Here is a 12,694-nt window from a genome sequence, read left to right as displayed (position 1 = left end):
ATGATTAGGAGTCGTCATAAGGAATGAGAAATCAATGATGGTCCTATGTCGGGAGTGACATGAACACATTTTCATTTAAAAAGGTCACGCTGGAATATGCATTGTAGGGGGCAAGCATGTGATGTAGAGACCACATTATTTTTGCATTTGTCCAGGTTAGAGAAGAGGGTAGCTTTGACTAAGGTGGTAGAGGTGGCAATGAGAAGTAGATGAATTTGGGAGAGATTTAGTAAGGAATGTCAATGGGATTTGGTGATGTATTCTCTGAGATATGAGTTGGACAGGTGTCAAGGATGATTTTTGGCTTATGCACTTGGATAGATGTGGTGCTGTACACTGGCAAAAAGCACCAGAGGGTAGAGGGTGAGCAGGTTTGGCAGGAAGAATATGGGTTCAGTTCAGTTTTGTCAGGCTGAGTTTTATGCAATTTGAAATAACCACGTAGAGCTAGCTGTCAAGTAGGGCTGTTGGATGTAAAGATCTGGAATCCAGTCTGGGCTGGAAAGCCTTGGTGAATAGATGGTAATCAAAGCATGGGATGTTAGTTCAAGGAACCAGTGTTCAGGAAACTTCAGGAGCCACTACTCTATTGTATCTACCATGATACATTAATTAAGGCCTAAACATCTTAATTCTCCTACACTGTAGTACATATGGCTCCACTTAGCCAACCTACCACTTGTGCTGTGGTACAACCATGGCTTAAATTGGGATCTACCTCTCTGCACTCACTTCCCATTCTTATTTGCCACCTATTACTTTCCTTATGCCCTGCCATTCAGTCACACCAAATTTTCTCCGAAATTCCTTTCGTAGCATTACCCTCCAATATGTTTTCACTGGCAAACTTTTGTGCATCTTTCAAAGCCCAGGTCAACTCAGTTACTTCCACTGTGAAGTCTTTCTCAGTTTTCCTAAAGGGAATGAATGGTTTCCTTATTTATGCTCTCAAAGAACAGGGTTCATACCTAGTATGTCAGTGACAAGGTAAGCTCCACCAAGGTCAGGATTGTCTGTTTTATTCATCTCTGCATCTCTAGTACCTTAAACGGTGCCCAACTACCTCTAATTTAGTACACATATCCCAAATTGTGATATTTTGCTAAATGTTCTCACTGTCTTTTTAGGAAGACCAAGCTCTTTGAGAGCAGGAACTATGTCTTATTCTTTCTAGTAATCAGCATCTAGGATGGGGTCTGGCAGCCAGGTCTCAGTAGGCCCTCTGTAAATTTATGTGAGTAGATACATTTCAGGGTGGAAAGGCCAAGCTTTCTATCCATTGGTCTCTCTAGCAAAGGGCCTTTCACAGCTCTTATGTGCTCATGTGACCTCCTGTCCCAGGCTTTCCTAGATTTTGGAAAGGGGATGTCTTAGTACTCAATACCCCTAGAACTCAGACTTCCTGATTTACCTTCTCTTCAACTGAGTGTGCTGTTGGCTCCCTCTCCCACTCTGTCAGCCTGGCACTCTGTCACGGTGCTGAATGTAACTCTGTCTTGAGGTTAGGTGGGAACTAGACCATTAGAAACAGAGACATGCAAGTGGATGGATATCTCTGAAGCCGTTTTTCAGTGCAAAGGGTCAAAGAAGGGGCTGGTTCCAATAGATTTTGTTACCTACTAATGGAGATGGGAGGATGGAAGCTTCCAGTAGCAGAGTGTGAACTCAGTCTTGGATTGTTTAGTTCTACATGTGTGTTTAACGTGGCTGACACCTTTAATAAGAAGCTCAGGCCTGGAGTGTAGAAGTTACCTACCCAAGGTCATATAGCTAACATGTTTATTTAATATTAATTTTTAGATTTTTGTTACATCTGGTTCTAAAGGTGTTCTAAAGATATACATTAAACACAGTAAGAGTGGGACAGAAGAGATTTAAAAGGGATAGAGATGTAAAATGGATCTAGGAAAGCAAATCATAAAGCAGCGTTTATCAAATAGGTTCCACAGAATGCTAATAAGGCCAGATGTTAGTGGGTGTTTCATCAAGAAAATATACATGATGAAAATGTTTGAAATAAATTTAAACAGATTATCTTTACTACAGAATCTCTCAAACTTTGATACGCTATGTGCATTGTGAAGAATGCAACATTCTCCAAACTTATTTGATCCAGAACTCCTTTCAACATTTGAAGAACTAGTGCTTTGCCAAACACTCACTGAGAAATACTGCCATGGAATTCTATATATTTTTTAAAGACAGGGGCCAAGAAAATTTGGCTAACTTTTCTAGCAGCCATCTGCAAAGAAGAAGACAAAATCAGTTCAACAGTTCACACTGTGCATAAAATAAATCAGATCAATCAACCTGGAGGAGCCCAGGCAGGAATTTCCTGTTGGAGCTTCAGAGAGGGGGAAAATGTGATGAGATCTTCATCTTCTTTACACATATTGCTAAATTTCATTGTATTCATCCTTACACAGTCTTTTAGTGTAGAGGAAAGGCTTTATTTTTTTTTTTTAAGTTTTTATTTATTTGGCAGAGAGAGAGAGCACAAGCAGGGGAAGTGGCAGGCAGAGAAAGGGAGAAGCAGCTCCCTGCTGAGCAGAGAGGCCTTAGATGGGGCTCTATCCCAGGACCGTGAGATCATGACCTGAGCTGAAGGCAGATGCTTAACTGAGCCACCCAGGTTCCCCTAGAGGAAAGTCTTAACACCATACTACAACAATTATTCTATAATGAGTTAATAAAATACACTACTGGAATATGTATTTTTTGCTTATCTGGCTTAATCTAGAAATAGATTCTACAGTGTTCGGAGGAACACTCTCAGCCAAAATTTTGCCAGATAAATGTTTCTTGGCCAGTTTCTAATGCCTTAGTAGACAGTTGAAGAGGGAGAAGGAATGCTGTTTTATAACACAAATGAAGTAGTTTGAGAAAAACAAGCCTCAGACATCTGAATATACTGTTAACTTAACTATGGGACCAACGGTAGCTCATGTGGAGGCAGAACCGAGACAAGGAATCAGGTGCTTCTTCCACTGCAGAGATGTTTGCATCTGTTATCAAACTTCCTCTGTAGCTTTGGGGGATGATTTTAATGAGTATTTTTCTTTGTTTTGTAGCTCCTGAAATCTAGAGATAAATAGACAAAGATTTACAGAAAACCATCAAGTCAATAACTTCAAGATAATTAAACTCGAAATGAAACTTTTTGCTCAGGTACTATGTAAAGTGCTATGACACAGGGTGTACAATAAGTGCCCTTGAATATGTGCAATACAGTGAAGTAGCTAGATGATTTGATAAATAAAAGCCTCCCTTCTCTCATCAACAAAGGCTATCAGTCAGATTCCTGTTTCAGAAATCTCCCTTGCGGGGCACCTGGATGGCTCAGTTTGTTAAGCGTCTGACTCTTGATTTTGACTCAGGTCATGATCTCAAGGTTTTAAGATTGAACCCTGCGTCCAGTTCCATTCTCAGTGGGAAGTCTCCTTGAGATCCTCTCCCTCTGTCCTTCTCCCACACACGCACGCACACACTCTCTCTCAAATAAATAAATCTTAAAAAAAAAAAAATTTCCCTTGCAGTTGACAGAAGATGTTTTATATGTTACCATGATGTTAGTTCATTTGGTCAAACTTCCTACCTTTAGAATGGAAGGTACAACATAAATCAGCAAAATAAACCATGTGCTTTATCTTTAAGGAACTTATGGTCAGAGTTCCAACATCTCTTTTGTCTGATGCCACATAAACCCTCACCTGCAGGAATTTAGTGCTTAGGTATAAGCAAGTGGTTTTCAACTGGTATCAATTTTGCCCCCCTAGGAGACATTTGGCAATGTCTGGGGGTATTATTGGTTGTCACAACTTGGGGTTAGGCTGGTATCTAGTGAGTAGACCTCCTACAATGCAGAGGACAACCTCCCACAGCAGAGTTATCTGACTCAACATGGCAATAATGTTGATGTCGAGAAACTAGTCTAACCTTTAATCTTCTCTATTGTAATTTAAGGCCCTTCCCTCAAGTTTTACCCTACAAAGGAGATGAAAAACATCGTTAATTCAATTTACCCATCAGTCTTACATTGTAAATAATACAGTGGCACAATGTTTAGTACAGACACACTCCTCTCTAAAATTTAATAACTTTTATTGCAGAGGCTGATTCTTAAGCCACTCCTTGAATTTACCTTTCCTGGGCCAAATAACTGTAATTCTTTAGATTGTTTATTTATCATTTGTTCATTGAAATATTTATTGAATGGCAACTCTATGCAGTATAGTATTAGTAAGAATTCAAAGGCAAAGGCAGGTTGTTTTCAAGAATCCCAGTGTTAATGGGGAGAGGTGGTCACAATGTCAGATGATGGGGCTAAGAATTTGTGTTGCATTCAGGATGCTGTGGAAGCCTGAAGGCACATGTGATGAATTCACCCTGCAGGTTTGAGGGAGTTTTTAAAAGAGAAGTAACATTGGTATGGAGACTTGAGGGATGAGGGTTTGCAGGGTGGATGGAGCTTTGTGAGAAGGGCAACAAAAGCATTATTAAAAAAAAAAAAATTCAGTACACATTATGTACCAAGCATTAGGCACCAACCAAGTTACTGTGAAAAAAAAAAAGACCTAGTTTCTATTGTTAATGGGGTTCATAAAACGAAAACCAAGGGAAACCTCCCCTGTAATGCTGGTGTCATACTTTATAGATCTCAGAACTCTGCTGCCTGTCTTTTCTCATTTGAGCCCCTCAACATCCCTGGGCCTCTGGGAGGCAAGGCAGATATTACCTCCATTTTATAAAGGAGGATCATGAAGCCAAGAGAAATGACGTGACTCTTCCACCCCAACCATGGCCCCAGATCTAGTAAGCAACAGTTGTCTGATCCCAGATCTTGTGCTTTTCTACTCTTCCTTGGTTCCAAATGGAATTTTCTGTGCAGAGAGGCAAGCACACTTCTTTCTACCCCCTCCTTGCCCTACTGTCTTCATCTCTGTCTTAACTTTTGTTTTCTCCTGGCCTCAATGCTGAAGGAGTTTTCTGGTCTTCCCAGTTCCACTGCCAAGGGAAGGGAGGAATGAGAATTGTTGCCCTGCCACTGTCTATTTGAAAAATCATCTCTTCCTCTATTTCCCAAATTTTTTGAGGAATAAGGAAAACTGAGATGTGGAACAGAAAGTCCCTTTTGTTTGTCTTGGTGTTTGATAATATATGCAACCTCTCTGGGTGGTTTAAGCGGTTTAGGTACTTTCTATAAAAGGGAGCTTTTAATGACAAAACTAATGTGATTATCTGAGTGAGTGTGAGAGGCGTATTCAAGGCTTAAAGAAAATCTGTTAGAATAGCTGAATGTATCTGCTTAATCCCTTCTCTAATGTGGCTGAACAATGCTCTGGGAAGCCATTGGTCCGTTCTTTCTTCTAGTAAATGCCTGTCTCCAGAGGTAGGGATTGTTTGCCACTTTGGATACCCTTACGCTTCACCTTCTCAGCTGCACAAAAGCACAGGAAAAGTCTAGAGGAACCCAAAGGACTGGCAGAAAGCAAGTGTTTTCTTCTGAATGTTGAGGGCAAAACGTACAACACATGCCTACTTTCTCCACAGCATGTGGAAAAGCTGAGGCTGTGGTCATCAGCAGGAATGGTATCTCTGAGAAGGGCCCAGGTCTTAGCGCCTGCTTTCATTGAGTGCTGGGTGAGGGATTACTTGTGGAAGCTTAACATTTTACACCTGAGTTAAAGAGTGGCTTAGCTGCTCCTTTTTTTGAGGGCGAAAATGGGGAGATGGGTGGGAAAGGGAAGCTTAAGAGAAGAGAAAAGTGATACAGGTTTGGATTCTGCAAATTGCTCTGTTTACTTTGGGCCAAAATTAGATCCCTCTGAGTCTGTTTCTCTAATATGTGAACTCGGGATAATAATGCCTGCCCCTTAAAGTCACTGTGAGAACCATACTAAAAATGTGAACATAAATATGAAAGTGCCACAGTCAATTTAGAATATTGTCAAATAACATTGTACACTTTTTATTTTATCTTTATTTAAAGTATTTTTTTAATTGTTCTTTTAAGAATTCTCTTCTAAATGTATAATTCATTTTAACTCAACAAAACATTTGTTGGCTACTTACTATATGCTGGGCATTATGCCTAATTCTGAGAATACATATATGAATAAGTGTCTAACCCTTAAGGAAGTCACAGTCTTGTAGGGGAGGCAGGCATGTAAAATTCAGCTTGATAAATGTGCATCAGAATTGATTATTTCAGGGATGGGTTAGCCTGGTGATGGGTATTGAGGAGGGCACATTCTGCATGGAGCACTGGGTGTTATGAACAAACAATGAATCATGGAACAGTACACCAAAACAAATTATGTAATATATGGTGATTAACATAACAATAAAAAAATAAAAAAAAAGAATTGATTATTTCAATAATAATAGCCAACTCTTACACAGTGCTTTTTATTTGCCAGGAGCTTAGCCAAATGCTTAAGTTACTTCATTCAATCCTTATAGCCTTGTGAGGGAGGAACTGTCATGCCCATTTCACAGATGAGGAGGCTGAGGCTTGGTCAGAACTTTGAAGTCGCTTTTCCACTGTGATAAGTGCTGAGCCAAATTGGAGTCCCAGATCTGTCTGACTTGAAAGTCTAAAGCCTTACTCATTATGCTGGGCTATGCCTCAAATCAAGAAAGACTACCCAGAGGAGTTAACCATAGCTGGGTTTCAAAACAGATCTAGAAATTTTCCAGGTATACAGAGGAGAAAGGGCATTCCAAGCAGATGGGGTAGCACAGGTAAAAGCACATTGGCTAGGAAAGCACTTATGCTGTTTGAACTAGAGCTGGAAGCAGTCTGTGATTAGTAGTGGAGTGGGCAGGTTGGAGGAGTACATAGGAGACAGATTATGATCTCTCACTCTGTACCTTTGTGAAAAAAGTAGGTAAGTTATTTATTTTAATTAATTTCTTGATTTATATTATGTTTATCAAAAGAGTTTTGCAGCAAAGTGGCAACTCTTGCCATTTTATGGTGCAGAAGTACAAAATATACTTCAAATTTTGGAATGAGAAAACTTTCAGAATAGAGGGCACATAATGTAAGAAGAAATCAAGGCTGACTCCATAGAAAGGTCTTTATCCAGGTTATAAGGCAGTTTAATCAGCTGATCCAGGAATATCTGTTTTTTAGATGGGTTATAAAGTCAAAGTAAACATTTAATTAGAGTTACAAAAAAAATACAGGATTATCTTCAGGTGCATTTATAGAAATTGGTAAATTGATGGGATGCATGGGTGGCTCAGCTGGTTAAGTGGCTGCCTTCGGCTCAGGTCATGATCCTAAGGTCCTGGGATCAAGTCCACTTTGGGCTCCTTGCTCAGTGGGGAGCCTGCTTCTCCCTCTGCCTGTTGCCTGCTTTTTCTTCTGCCTGCCACTCCCCCCTGCTTGTGCTCACTCTCCCTCTGATTAAAAAAAAAAAAAAAAGGTAAATTGAAAAGAGGGAGAGATGTGTAATAGATAATTCTGGGGAATGGGTATAATATAGTCCTTAGCTGAAGCTATAGTTTCCCCACTGGGAGACTTCATAACAGCCATCTTTGGAGAAGGGTGTTGGATATGTAAGTATCTTGGCTGAACTGATGCTGGGAATCAGGTTTGTCTGGAGGAAAGAATTAGGGGATACCTTCCTATGTCTATTTATTAATTTTCTTTGGTTACTTTAAATGGGGGCCCTGCAGAGATGTGGTTTGGTTCTTGTTCTTACTGAGCTCATAATCTGAAAGACAGGACAAGCAAGAAAACAGGTTATAGCAACCAACTGGAGTTAGTCCTATAATAAGGCAAAACATTTAGTTTGGCTATGGCAGTCCCAAATGGGCACGAGTTACCGGACAATGTTACAGATGGGTGAGGAAACGCTTTCTGGCTTGAGGGAGTGACACTTAAAATAAGACCTGAAAGATGAGTAACAGTGTGGTGAAGGGGAGGGCGAAGAGTGCTCTAGATAAAGGGAACAAGTGCTCAGAGGAGAGAGACTATTGCGTTGGGGAACATTAGCTTGAATGTGCTGTTCCCTTTTGGTATAGCTGACGTGTAATGTGTGAGGTGGGAGTGACATGAGATTCTCTTTCTCTGGCTCTCCTTTCCCCAATAAGCAAGATTACATAGACAGGTAGTTTACTGGAATGTGTCACAACTCTGACAAAAAAGATTGGAAAACATTTGGGATGCCACAGAGAGCAGGTGCTGGCGTGCTGCGGGCATACTATAAGATTGCACAAAACAAAACCTCCAATATTCCCCCTTCCTGTGTCACTACACTGACCTGAGAACTAGTCTCCTCAAAGAGGCTACTTCTTACCTCTAAGATGGAAAACAAAAGGCATGAAATCAATGCACTGAATGTAAACTAGACAAATAAATGCCAGGGCAGCAGGAGGGGAGAGCAATAAAGTGAGCAAGCCTGAGTGATGGCGGTAACCTGCTGAATTCCCAGGTCACAGAGTAATTTACTGACTGGTCCTAGGCCACTAGATAATTACCCAGACAGGCCCGATTCTGGTGCAAAGACTCCTGCTGCTCAGGTTATTAATACCAGCAGCAACCAGCGGGTGTTGGTGGGAGCAGAGAGGAGCCAACTGAGCCCCCAGGCTGCTGAGTGAACGCAGAGTCACCTGCCAGGGCCCTCTGAGCTGGACCTCTCCAGAAATGCTGGCTAGCTCCAGCATTTAGCTCTTAGCCCAGGTGCTGCATGGTCCCCAGGGAGAGGCTCTCCAAGGATGCATGAGGGCTTGGGCAAAGGAAGAAGACAACCAAGTCCTGAAGTTTGACCAGCTTGTACCAAAGAAAAATCTGCTCTGTTTCCCCTTGGAGCTGACCGAAAAGTGATTTTGAGGCCTCCCCTGAATAACTTAAATTAATATCCATGGAGTAATGTCAAATACTCCTCTTTGACATGGCGTGGGAATTAGACTTCACTGTGCTCAAATGGGGCCAGGAAAAATGATGGTGTCTGTCCTAGGATTAAATCATTTGGGAACTTGACCTCAGGTAATCCTGAAGGGATTTCTGGGGGCAGGTGGTCTGGGGGTGGGGCTCTCTTATCCCATATTCCTCTTTAAATTATGGTAATATATGTAGTGCCCAGCACTTTGTAAATGTTTTCAACCAACGTGAGTACACTTCCTTCTTCCTCCTATAACATTATCTGGTGAATGGTCACCTGAATGGTCTTTCATCTTCTTTTCCCTTTAGGACAGTGGTTCTCATCAAGGGGCAGTTTTGCTTCCCAGAGAACATTGCCAATTTCTGGAGAGACATTTTTGGCTTTCAGAACTGAATTCTATTGGTACTTAGTAGCTAGAGGTTAGGGATGTTGTTAAACATCCTACAATGCACCAGATGTCCTCCCACAACAAAGAATTAACCAGTTCAAATATCAGTAAGTGCCAAGGTTGAGAAAACTTGCTTTAGGAGATTCTACACACTATAGCCAGGGTAATCCTTTTAAACACAAATCTTAAGTCACTTTCTGGCTTCAAAAGTCGCAAATGGTTTAGCCATCATGAATTCATTCCTAATTATTCACTCAATATGTATGGAGTTCTGTGGTAGATAGACACTGTGTGAGATTACAGAGATACATCTGCATAGACCCTGCCCTTGAATTCATGATTACAAAATACTGACTTTGTGTCATCTCCAGGATTTAGTCCAATCAACTGAGGATAGAGACAAAATGTAGGCAAATAGAAAATGAGAACTTAGTTTTGGGACATGAGGAGTGATTCTGCTTGTGAGACATCTCGGCAAATTGGGCAAAAAGGACAAGAAATACCACTCTAGATGGAGCAGAATGTTCTACAACCAGAGGGCTGAGGATAGGGTATTATTTCTTGTTTCAGTAAATAGAACTTCCACCTTCTCAGGTCCTGAGCCTGAAACCCAGGCTTTCTTCTTGACCCTTCCCTCTTCCTTGGCTATTAAATCTTTCTCATGTATTTCATGAAGGAATTATGCCTCACTGCTTAAAGTATCCATTGTGTGTAATGAATTAACTTTTCTCCATTGCATCTAGAAATGGTCCTAGCTATGCACCATCTTTAGGAATTAAAAAAAAAAAGTAGTTCAAAATATTTTCTGTAAGATTTAATTTCATCAGGGGATTCTCGTTGAGAAAGGTTGCCAAGTATCATGTCTCTATGGCGTGTGTTTTATTGAAGATAAGATATCATGATTTTTAAATATTTTTCCCCTTGGAGAAATGTCTATCCAGGCTTTTTTGTTTTTGTTTTTGGTCCGTTGTTAATCAGGTTATTTGTTTTTTTGCTATTGATTTGTAAGAGTTTTTTATATATTTTAGATATTAACCCCTTATCAGATGTATGGCTTGCAACTATTTTCTCCTACTCCATAGGTTGCCTTTTCATTGTGTTGATTGTTTCTTTTGCTGTGCAGAAGCTTTTGTTTGTTTGTTTGTTTGATGTAGTCCCATCTGTTGATTTTTGCTTTTATTGCTTGCGGTTTTGGTGTCATATCCAAAAAATCATGGTCCACTGCCAAGGCCAATCTCAAGAAACTTTTTCCGTGTATTTTCTTCTAGGAGTGTTATAGTTTCAGGTCTAGTGGTGGTGAACTCCTTTAGCTTTTGCTTTTCTGGAAAACTCTACATCTCCTTCAATTCTGAAGGACTACGTAGTTGTAGGTGTGCCAAGACCTGGCAGTGTCCCAAAGGGGAAGATCAAATTCAGTGTCCAGATGAAGGCTGATTAGAAGCTGGAGCAGCTACTGGGCAAGTATGTATTTAACCCCATTCCAAGTTTTTGCTTGCTTCGTCTGTGCTTGGCCCAAGTGTATAGCCACAGGGGTGTACTCCTGCACTCATTAAGAACAGTGTCTTTCCTACAGTCCTGTGAGACTTATGAAAGCAAGCCCTGTTGGCTATTAAAGGCAGATGATATGGGAACCCAATTCTTGGGTGGTGGCTGCAAAAACTGGGCACAGACATGTGGATATACCTTTCCAGTTTAATATTGGTGACTTGGAGCAGGCTAGAGGGAGAAAGTGGGGGAGGTGTCCACTGTGGTAAATTAGAAGCCTGACCCTTAGGCAGCAGCTTTCAAAAGTATACAGATAGACTCCTCTCGGGGAAATACTGGAAAATGGACCTTTTTTTCCCTATTCCTTCTGCATGGATCCCTGGGGGTATAGCTGTGGTGAGTAATTGTGCACCCATTAAAAACTGCTTCTTTATTTACTATAGTTCTGTGGGACTTGTGAATGCCATTGCTGTAGGCTTGTAGAGCTAGGTGTTTTGGGGACCCATCACTCAGGAGTCTTAAAAATTAGAACACTAAAAATGGGATCCAAACTCTGTGCACTTTAGAGAGAAGCCAGAACTTGGGATTTCCCTCCCAAATGCATGGCACTGCCCTGGGGGTACAGTCTGCAATAAAAGCGTATCTCAGCCTTTCCTACCCATTTCAAATTGGGCATTTTTTCATCTGCCTTATGTGTAAGAGTTGCTCAGCTAGTTTCTGGATTTATTTCAGAGGAAATTGCTCTGACTAGCTGTATATTCAGTGTGTCCATGGGAGGATGGGAGCTCAAAAGCCCCTCTGTTGCCATCTTGGTCAACCTCCTGAATGTCTGGAAGGTTTAAAAAAAAATGGATGTGATGTGAGGAGAAACATGTATGTGTGTATTTTGACTGGAAGGTGTAGTGGTATCTGTGTGTATGTGTTAGGGGAAGGGGAAGAGGAAGGTGGTAGGTGTGTATAAAAGACTTCCTTTTTACTAGAGGTTGTTGTGATGATAATAACAACGGTTTTACCATACTTTGGAAACTGTTAAGTGCTGTTGAAACATAGTTGCTGTTAGTGTTAGTGCTGGGAACAATATAATCCAGGCTCTTGGATGTGGCACCACATTGAGCCAAGCACCAGGATTTTCTCCTCTAACCCCTTCAAGCTTTGTTTCCTCTGTACTACCTTCACAGGGCTTTTCTTGGCTTAGAAGCAGATGGGGTGTATAGAAATTATACCACCTGTCCAAGTCAAGACAGATTAGAAAGGAAAGCAGAAGAACTTTCCTAAGCACTGTGACAGAGGTACTGTTCATGGTCTCATTCTTCTTCCCCTTGCAGCAGGGAGTGAGGACCCCAAAGAGGCTTCTTGGTAGTTTGTATTTGGTCCAGACTGAGATGAGACATCATGTTGGTTCTAGCCACACAGATACTGCCAAAGGATATTGCCTACTTAAAATGCATAGTAGCCAGGCAATGAGCTGCAAGATAAAATGCTGCTTCTCCAGATACAGGTATAGTGGTTTTATTGTCTCTGGTGGGATCTCAAAAGTGAGCACTAGCCTGGGTGTCAGGACACCTGAACTCAAGGCCAAGCTTTGCCATTCCCCAAGTATGTGACCTTGGGGAAGCTCTTTCATCATTTTGGGCCTCAGTTTCCTTAAGTGTGAAATTAGGGAATAAGATTTAGATTTTAAGGGCAAATACAAATTAAAAATAAGAGACTTAATTCTCCCTGTTGAGAGTAAGAGAAAAGACTTTCCTTCTCTTTCTTCTTAGAACATTTTCTTTAGAAAACTTATAAATTCTTTCTGAGCTTTCTCAGACCCTTTCAGATGTATATAAATCTTTTTAAAAGCATCCTGCCAGTTTTACAACCCAGGAATGTCTTTCTCAAGGGCTTCTCCTTTTTTTTTTTTATTGTGGTAAGATATATATAATGT

Source organism: Eumetopias jubatus, unplaced genomic scaffold, assembly GCF_037043125.1.
Source record: "Eumetopias jubatus isolate StellerSeaLion01/CBP00866 unplaced genomic scaffold, mEumJub1_p1.0 scaffold_13, whole genome shotgun sequence".
NCBI lineage: Eukaryota > Metazoa > Chordata > Mammalia > Carnivora > Otariidae > Eumetopias > Eumetopias jubatus.
Note: the sequence above shows the minus strand (reverse complement) of the source record.